Source organism: Protobothrops mucrosquamatus, unplaced genomic scaffold (genome assembly GCF_001527695.2).
Source record: "Protobothrops mucrosquamatus isolate PMUCROS unplaced genomic scaffold, P.Mucros_1.0 scaffold423, whole genome shotgun sequence".
NCBI classification, from domain to species: domain Eukaryota; kingdom Metazoa; phylum Chordata; class Lepidosauria; order Squamata; family Viperidae; genus Protobothrops; species Protobothrops mucrosquamatus.
This window is the reverse complement of record NW_015386751.1, coordinates 239,194-249,414: the sequence shown is the minus strand read 5'-3', so window position 1 is coordinate 249,414 and position 10,221 is coordinate 239,194. Positions and strand designations below refer to the sequence as shown.

Genomic DNA, 10,221 nt, shown 5'->3' with positions numbered 1-10,221 from the left:
CTATTCCAGCATCTTAACCACAATACCACATTCTCTCTCTGACAAATTATGTGAAATCCTAGGGTAATTTGTTTTAAGAGAATACATTATGTCAAATATTCCAATCATGATCATCTTGAATTTAAAGGATCCTTCCTTCTAAACAGCACTAGCACAAAAATGGGGTTATGAATGTTTATTGGGCTAGAAAAAAATTGTCAAAAACTCCACTTTCCACCAATTTGTAGGTAGCATATAAATGAAGAAATTGCAATAGCGTCATTCTTCCCAGGAATGACGATCCAACAAAAAACAATGCATGCAACATCAAGAATCAGTAAAAGAATCCTAGGGTAATGACAGGTTTGCAATCCACTCTTATATGGCACCATAAGTGCCACAATAAGGAACATTGAAGAAGAGTGGTATGCATAAAGGGTTATTTAGGAGAAATAAATGTTTCTCCAGAAAACAGATTGCCATTCATATCAATCTCATCAAAGGGCACTTGAATGATCCAACAGGCTGTTGGATCAATGTTCTGCAGACAGTGGAAGATTTTGGTTTTCGGCTGGAGAAAGCAAGCCACTGTGGGGCATGACAGTGGTATATTATAACTTGGGAGTTCCTTTGCATCCTTAGAACTTGGAAAGCTCACAATCACTAAGAGTTTTACAAAGGATTCTTGTTAAATCTTGTTTGAAAGATTTTGAGAAGGGACAAAAAAAATGAAAATCTGACAGATTTGAAGGGATTAAAGATTTAAGACTGTTAAAATAAAACATAGAAGAAATAAAATTGGTTTATTTCATCATGGTTAAAACAGATACATTATTTCTGATAACTCTTAATGGACTTTGGCTGACCAGGACTGAACAAACAGACTTTAAAGATTTGTCTATAGGTATGAGTCATAGAAAATAAAAAGAACATTTGTTATATGTGCATTTGTTGTATGTCAAATTGCTGATATTACTAAAATTTGTGATGAAGGGGGAATATTTTTTTCTTTATTATTTTCCTTTCCTTTTTTCCTTTTATGTACTTTCTATTTTTTTCTTTTTATTCTTTTAGTTTGTATTTGTACTTATCTTTTTTAACTGTAATGTCCAAATCAATTTAAAAAAAAAAAGTCTTCCATTCATCTTATCGAGTATTCTCCAGGTTTTCATTTTGTGGTATCAGAACCGATGCTGCTGACCATTACCGAAAGACCGTAGGCTACAGAAGGCTCCATCTCAACCACACGAAAAAGACCCCTAATTTACCATCTCGCTCCCTTCGCAGACACACTCCGCAGAAGCGGATTACGCTCCGCATCGACTTCGTTCCCTCTCGACCGCGGGGAAGGGCGAGCTCAGATGAGGCAGGGGCCGTGGGCACCTAGGCTTTCTCCCTCCCAGTTGATCCCAGGGATCTACCGCTGTGGTTACCCTTTTTTATACTCTTCGGAGGACTGACCCACCGTCTTCAAGGGCCGCAGGACGCCGAGGAGGCGTCCGATCCTCGAACACCAAGGAGTAGCTCACAAGAGGGAGAACGGGGTTAGTTCTCCCCTCCGTCTTTTCTGCGGTCCAGCACCTCCTACCTAGCTGTACGAATCTTGGGCGTTACTCAGAAGGACGTCCCGCTGAGACCAGCGAACTTGCGACCTCAGCAATGACGCTTCCGGGGCTCCGGTAGACTCGGCTCTCGCCTCGCCACGCCCCCCCATATGATTTCCCATTCCTAGAACTCCACCTCGCCCGGCCCAATGGGGGTCAAGGTTCACAGGACTCCCGGAAGTAACTTTTCTCCTTGTGCCATTCAAATTCCTCGTGGCTTCTAATTGGCCCCCGGAGATAGTGTGATCTCCGATTGGGCAAAGAAAGTTCGGCGCACGTCTACCTACCTTCTTTGTCAATTCGGCCTCTCGCTAGGCGGCATGAAGGACATGTGATCTGCGATTGAGCAATATCAGCTACAGAGCGAGCTGTGACTGGTTGGCCCCGCCGGATGGCTCCGCCCTCTTAGGTCACCTTATTTGTTGTTTATGAAACCTCTTGAATCGGCGACCTTTCTACTGGCTGGTTTACTCGTCGATTAAAACGCCAATTGTCTTGTCTATTGGTTGGATACTTTTTAACTCGCCATTCCGCCTCCTTCGCTGCATTGGTGCTAGAGCCGCTGCCCGTCCTTCCCTTCGCGGAGTTCCAATTAGCTAGATGAGGCAAGGGTGCGGTTTCCCGTGAGTCGATTGGTCGAGAGCACGTTCTAGCGGCCCAGGTGCCTAGCGGCCATTGGTTTAGAATGCAGCCTAACTCCGCCTTCCGGCATAGAGTTGGGTTTGGTTGAGATAGTTTGTTTGTGTGCGAAACAGTCGAGGGCCGCGAAGTGGGGGGAGCCAGTGCCGTCTCAGGTACCTATGTGGGGCTCTTAGGCCGCGCCGGCTGTCTGGCATCTCGAGGGATCGTTTTGGCTCCCTGGGAGTGGCTCCCTCGGACCGCAGTGGCTGGACTACGTGAGGGCTGGAGGATGGTCTCGGGGCCTTCGTCTGGCAGTGGGGGAGCGAGAGGAGGGAGTGGGCTTGGCTAGCGATCCCTTCTGATGGGGCGACCGCGGCCTTGTGGCTGGGGGGGACGGCGCGAGAGGTTAATTGGAGGCCCTGGCGGGTCTTGTGGAGGTGGGCCTGCCCCTTTTCCACCGGCTACCGCGGGAGGACTGGGGAGAGAGGAGGGAGGGAGATTTGCCACGGAGGGGAGGTGGCCTAGAGAAGCCGAAAGTGGGGCGAAGGAAAAAGGCCTCTTAACATCCAGGGCAGCTGAACGGTGGTGCCGAGCCGGGTGAAGGGCATTTTTTTTTTTTAACATTAGAATTGGGCTAGGAGGGCGAGTTGAAGCGGGGTCGCCAGGCGTGAGCGTCGTAGGGAACGTACGCGTCGGAATGGCGACCGTCTCTCCCGGGCGATGTTTCTGTGTGTGGCCTTTCTGACGTAGGGAACCGACTGGGCTGAGTTACGAAGACTTGCTACTCGCTTGATGGTGGAGGGGAGTCCGAGTAATAAACGGGCCCTTAGTGAGAAGTTCGGGGGTTATTAATCGATCAGTAGTTGAGATAAACTCTGACTAGGGATGGTTCTCGCACCGTAGTCAGTTCGATATTGTTAAGCTTCCCTTGATTTTAAAGCTAGTGTAAAATAGATTGCATGTTTACTCATTAGTAAAATCAGGTTAGCGTAGGAGGGAGCTATCAAAGCTTCCTAGCCTGGATCTTGGCGTTAGGAAAGCAGAACTTTGTGCTACCGCGATAGCCGGTGAACTTAATTGTTATAGCATTTTGCTAGCTGTGGTACGATCCAGGCTTGGTTGTTAAAAGCTTTTGCTGTGTGTCTTTCCATGTTTTCTTTGTGTTGAAAGGTGCATGTCTTCTCATAGCACTCATTCCTTTCTTTCTTAACTGTAAGTCACCTAGGAGGGGCAAATGGTTTTGCCCTTTCAAAGGAAGAGTTACCGATTGCATGGTCAGCAGTCACAGAGCGTTTGCGATTCGGCGTAAATTTATGGTAATAGATAGGCATGTGTGATGCTTTTTTTTTTTACTAATCCTTGTAATTAAGCTCTGAAAGGCATATTGACGCTTCGTGGATGTTTTCAGGTTCTTTTTCCTTAAAGTTGTACTCCATTAAAAATGCATTGATGTGGGAAAGCTGCCCAGAAAACTAGAGGGAAGAGAGAATGTTCTTTATTAAATCAGTATGAGAAGTAGACTTAGCCAAGATGCAGTGCATTAATGTATCTTACATCCCAAAGATGCTATAAGGCTTTGATAGCTGATAGAAATGCATTGATACCAAGCTTTAAAACTAAGACATGCACAATATGAATGAATTTCCATATTCTTCATTATGGTTTATTTAAGAAATTGTGTTTTCCTAGATTGATTTATCCTGAATCCACACAGGTATAGAACTAGATTCTGGATATTCTGAAGGATACACTCTTGGAGATTAGCAGTAAACTTTTTGTTTAATGGTGAGAAACTTTCTTTTAATCTTCCCAAAATTTCCCTAGTTTTATCATTATTGTTCTTAGCCATTGTTGCAACTTTTTTTGTTCTGCAATCGACTGATTTTTCTAAAGTATTTATTATCGGTATAACTGAGATCAAAGAATGCATATGAAAATAAAGTATATGTGTTTACAAAACCTGACTAAAATGATAAACTAGTATAGAAGTGAATTGCTATTACCGTGCTTAAAATTGATGGCCAGTGGACTCATGGACTCATATTTTTGGCCAGTACTGTGACTTCCATTTTCACTTTGACTCTGTATCTGTCTTTTTGCTCTATCAGAATTATAATTTAAGTTATATTTAGATTCTTAGATGACATATTTGGTTTCAAATTTCTTCCTTCCATTTTGTTTCTGTATGTTATCTTTAGTTCTTTTGTTGCAAAAAGATTTCAACACTTTGTCTTCCTACTGACTATAGGTGTGCATTTGCTTACGAGTTCTAAAAATGTCCCATCATTAGTGTGGCATAATAATCTTTACAGGTAACAAAACTCTTTCCCATAATGAAAAACAATGGTTTTAACCTGTTACTTTATATGACAAACACCTTGGAATATAAAACTAGAAAGAATCAAAAGCTTCAACAGGTTTTATGATTGTACTTTAAGTGCTACCATATGTAGTAAGGGAAAGTTATTTTCATAATTTGCTTTTAAGCTTTCTCTGAGTGTAAATGAACAGGAATTTAGAACAGAATGCAGACTGACCTTGGGTCTGATTAAGCATGGCAATGTGTATCATTCCTTACTGATATTAGGGGACTAGGGTTTCTTATCCTTGTTGGCCTGTATTGTATAATCAGACCGACCTTTTGACTTGAGCTATTCGAAAGTGAAGTCTTAATCTGAGTGAAAAGATAATGGTAGTTTTTGTTAATAAGGAGTTCTCTAATTCTCTAGAGCATTGGGTGTATTTTACAGTATGTAATTCCTGTTAGAACTTAATAACCTTTGTATTTTCTATCCCTTGTCAACAAAGGGACAATCTAAGATTGAACTGGTTTTTAAATCAGATGAGCTCTGGGTAGAAGGAGTTCCATGAGCATGAAGTAGCCTTTCTGTTTAGGTCTCCAAAATGCATCTGTATAGTGGGTTCTCTCTTGATTAGGATATAAGGAAGGAAGCTACTTAAAAATAGGTAGTGGCTGATCACTTTAGGACTGTCATATAACTAGTATTTTGAACTTGCTTCTTGAAAGCAATGTAAATATTGAAATAGTAGCAACATTTGCTTGCTGTTATCAGCCTTTTTGGAAGATGAGGTTTTGCTTTTAGGGGTCACTTGCAAAAGTGGAATGTGTTTCTATATAGATTCATACTAGCAGAGTCTTAATATTACTAAAGAGTTGATCCAAATGGGAAAGAGAACTGATTACAGCGGTAGGTTGAATGTTCAAGCAGTTGGAGACAATCTCAGATTCTCTCTAGCTTGTCAACTCAACAACATAGAACTTAAGTGGTAGAAAAAATATCCAAGGCATTGTACAGTAATAATTGTATTGAACTGAAGGTCAGCATATTTAACTGAATGCTTTAATTTGATACTTTTAGTGTTGTCAACTTCAACTTCTTGAAATCAAACGTATCCTTTTTAAGAGCTTTTTTATTTTTAAAGTATAGCATGTATGCTACCAGATTTTTTTATTATCCCTATGTCTTTTGGGCATCACCTATATACATGCTTCATGCGTATTGTACTACTTACCCATATATGACTCTTACATAATTTTACTAACTGAGCAGGTCTGCTTAGGCAATTAAAGGGGAATTGTGCCTTGGGATGGACAGGCATATATAATGCTGTGCATGCATAAATATTTACAAAGATTTAGGTTCTTGATTTCAGGCAGAAAAGGACCATTTTTCTTTAGAATAAAAAAAAGTTTTAAATTAATGACAGGTTGTGTTATCTAGAGTTCTCCAGTGTATATTTGCTGCTTTAATGCACAGTAAGCAATTGATTGTCTACCTCGTCAATTAAGTTAGGTCTAGCTGAAGATTTAGTGTTAGGATAAGCTACTCCTGTAAATTTTGAGAAAAATATTAATGTTAGTGGCTAGTAGGTACCCTAACAATATATCCTGCATATAATTAGAACTTTAAAGAATATATCACAAATATTGTTAGGGATTCATCTTTTTGTTAAAAATTGACATATCTGATTATTCATTTCATATTGCCACAATTTTGCTAACAAATCAGTGAAATAAAGGGCTTTGGGATGCCTGAGATGAAGAGTCTGAGGTAATAGTTCGACCTCTTTCTGCATTTTGTTCTTAAGCTCCAATATAATATACACAGCAAACCTCAGCTTTCCATCTTGCTGTAAAGACTCTCCAGCTAGGACAGTGATTTCAAATCTTCTAAGTCTGTCCTTGAATATATGTTGGCATATATACAGTGGAAATATAGCTAGTTGTAACTCTTAAATTTTATGTTTTTGCTTAAGATGGGGAAAAGTTCATCTTCAGGACAAAGTCCATTTGTTATTAGATCTGAAATTAGGAGACTCATTTATTATTCTAATAACTTCAGCATGTTTTTGCCTAGTCTTTAGAGAAGCATATATAGTAAAACAATAGTGTGGATTAGATTTCTGTAAGACCTCTTTGTTAAAAATCCAATTTTCATTACTTGAACAATATATTTAGTGTATTAAACTTTGCAAAGAGTCCAAGGTTACTAGGGTGGGAATTTCTGTGGGAATTGCAGTACAGAGTTTTCCATACTTAATATATCTAAAATATTCTTAGTTTCAGCACCTCGAAACTAACTTGTTTAGCTGTAAATAAAGCTTATAACTTCATACACAAGAAGTAGATTGTAAGTGGTCTTAACTTCAGTTATTTCAATATGTTAATGGTGGTTAAATGTATTTTCAGAATAGAATTTATAAAAGAAAGGATTTCTGGAAAGAGAAGACCATTCTGAAGACCACTTTTGAATGTAGTAGCAACTGGTATCAAAGTGATAAAAGAAGGAAGATTGACTTTTAACAAATAGATGCACAAATGATTAATCAGTATAACTTATTAATACTGGCAAAAGTAAATGCTTGTCCCATCTTAACTAATGCTCCATACATAAAAATTCATTACTGTCCATGTTATGTTCAGTTTACCACATAATCTTCTGTGTCTTTGCTTCCAAAGGTTAGTTTTTTTGCTAAATTTCTTTACTGTGGATCCAAGGAGGGTTTCTTTTCCTACAGAAAATTGCCTAATATATATAGTTCATAAAGGGCATTCACTGGAGCAAGTTAGGAAGTGTTAAGCTTATTTTTTTCCAGTTCTAAATTAGTCAGAAGGAAATACAAGTTGTACAGAAGAAGAACACTCTGCCAGGTTTTGAGTGAGTTGCAGAAAAATCAGAGTGGACTCGTGAACTACTGCTGACAGTAGTGGTTTTCTAAAACAGTGGTTTTGAATTGAAATAATAATGACACGCCACTTCTAGTGTAACAAAAAAGATATGAATCTTGTTTTGACAAATTTCTACCAAATTGTATTCAGGTTGTTAGGCCTGGATTAAATATATGAGCCAAATAACTGGTGAGTTGACTTGTCTTCATAAAAATGGAATAAAATAATGTTAAGGACAGAATTATGTAGACATATAAAATTGATGAGTTGAACATTGTTTTGGTATTTCTAGTATTGATAATATTTTTTCCAGAAAATCTGTACAGGAAGTCCAAGGTTAAGAATGTCCATCTTAAAGACAACTTATATCCTGAGTCAACAAACCTCGGAAGCTGCACAATGCTTTCATGAGCGTCATGAAGTAGTGCATGCTTTTTTAATATATATAGTCTGTTTTCAATGGTTCGTGGAAGCATCATGTGGCTTCAGTGAAGGAGAACGCCGTCCACCATTTTGAGGCAGATTGCTTTGCCTTTAGAATGGTGAAAGATTGAATTCCAGTTGTTGAATTGGGCTCTCCTTGCTGGAAGTCTGTCTCCCCTCTAGCTCAGTTTTAAATATGAAACTTAAAATTGTAAACAACTTTGTTGCTGTACTGTTCTGATGTGCAAAAGTACAACTACAATAACCTGTTTCAATTTAAATAACAAATTTGGATTAAAGACAGAGTTAGGGACTGGAACTCGTTCTTAACCTGGGGACTGTCTGTAGAACCTATCCAGATCTTTAAACACTGTATCTGGAAAAAAAATATTTCCTACTAATTAATTTTAATCACAACCAAGGGAAATAGTCTAGAATCATTTGTTGTTAACTAAAGCAACCATCATCAAATCTATCATATTTTAATTATTATATGCTACCTTTCTAGGGAAAACCTATCAGTGGAAGCTCTAAACATAAGAATATCATGGTTAACAAAGAAGCTATAGTCAAAAATTCCAATTTAGCTCTAACACTGGCTGTGTAGAATTATAAAATAACTCAAACATAGAATTCTTTGTAAATAAGAACCTAAATAATGAATAATGGCTGGTGAACATATCAAGACATAAACTTAATTCTGGACTTCTTTATGCAAGTTTACAAAAAGCTACTTGTGTGCTTTAACATTTGATGGATAAGATAAAAATCTTGGCTTTTCTGTTGCCAGCCATCTTAGATGTATACTATAGGAAACTGATGTACGTGTAATGTAGAATGAAGAGTGAAATCAGAATCAATTTTACATTATATGAGGAAAAAAATTCCATGGAACTACTAGCAATTGCAGCTTTTTTCTACATTCAGATAGTTCATTGGCATTAGGAATTCCATCAAATAAAGGGCCAGAGGTAGTCTGATATTCTACATGATAATTTCTCTTGCTTGCTTCCTGATTTTTATTTATTAGCATATTACTGGCTTCAGAAGCAAAAATAATCATTTTAACCACAAATTTCCATTTGCCCAATGACTTTCAAGGATAGCAAATGGTTTGATTCTCTTTGCTTTTAGTCTGACATTCCTGTTAATTCTGATTGCCAGTGATAAGATTGGTGATGTCACCCGCTGCTGAATTGTCATTGAGTGACGTGCTGATTTCCTGTGTTTCCACACTTTTAGACACTGGATGATTAATAGCACAAACCTCAGAGACTATTTTCATCTGGCATGAACAGAGAAGGGCAGGATAAGTCAATATCCAACCAAATTCTGAAAGTCTTTGCTTCCTTAATTCACTGTGTTATGCTTTCCCGGATAATGCAGAGATACCATAACCCAAGAAGCTGAGTAACTTGAAAACTTGTGAAAAACCATGAAAAATCAAGGCAATGCATGCTTTTGGGTTGTGTGAAGGATACGACATCACATTTGGGTATAAAAATTCTCAAGTCAAATAAATTCCATCAGTTTAATAGGATAAATTGGATGAACTATTGAAAGATATATTGGTAGTCTTTAACTTATGACCAGTTGCATAATGAGCAAAGTTACTACATTAAAAAAAATATGGCTTCTTGAAGTTATGACTACACACCATTACCTGACACCCCCCCATGTCAAGTGATTGTATTTTGGGCGCTTAGCAAGCAGCTTGCAATTATGACCAATTGTAGCATCGTGTGGTCATGTGATTGCATGTTGTGACTTTTTTTTTTACTATTTTCTGGCAAAACAATATGCATTGGATAAGCTGTACTCAGATTTATGACCATGTGATTCGCTTAATGACAGCAGATTCACTTATAAATAGGGTTATAAAATTGAATCTGGTCATGTGGTCATTTGGCTTATGACAACAATGATATGACCAAAATTTTTGTCATAAGATGAGGACTATCTATACAACACATTGTGAAAAAAACTGAGCAACCTATAAATGAATTTATATATCTTGGTAGTTTGGGTAAATGGATGGAGTTAGGATAGGAAATTGGTGGAGAAATTTTAAGATGTTCAAATGTTGACAGAAGTGTGTGTGTGTGTGTGTGTGTGTGTGTGCATACCTGCACACATTCAGATGTGATGAATAAGTGAAAATGACTGCATATAAAAGAGCACTGCCTACTTTGCTATATAGGAGCGAGAATTGAGTATGAGAGTTGAACCGTCAACAAATATGCTGAAGTAATCCAATCTTATAATGTAGGACAGGGGTGTCAAACTAAATTTCATTGAGGGCCGCATCAGCATTGCGGTTGCCTCAGTGGGCCGGGTGGGTGTGGCCAGGCTAGGTGCGGCCTACTGGGTGGGCGTGGATGGAGTGGGTGTGGTCTACTGGAT

At 38.6% G+C, this 10,221-nt stretch overlaps 1 protein-coding gene across 4 annotated transcripts in view; it reads left to right on the top strand.

Annotated features, from left to right (window-relative positions):
* The first annotated feature begins 2,308 nt into the window (after positions 1–2,308).
* The window catches only part of RAB5B (RAB5B, member RAS oncogene family), a 33,280-nt gene continuing 25,367 nt past the window's right edge, over positions 2,309–10,221 (top strand). For 2 of the 4 annotated variants that reach the window (XM_015816315.2, XM_015816318.2), the window contains exon 1: positions 2,309–2,377. The gene's annotated coding sequence lies outside the window, so the exon portion shown is untranslated. Of the gene's footprint in view, positions 2,378–2,453; positions 2,480–3,921; positions 3,990–10,221 lie in introns of those variants that run through there. The other 2 variants (XM_015816317.2, XM_015816316.2) reach the window with 2 other exon arrangements.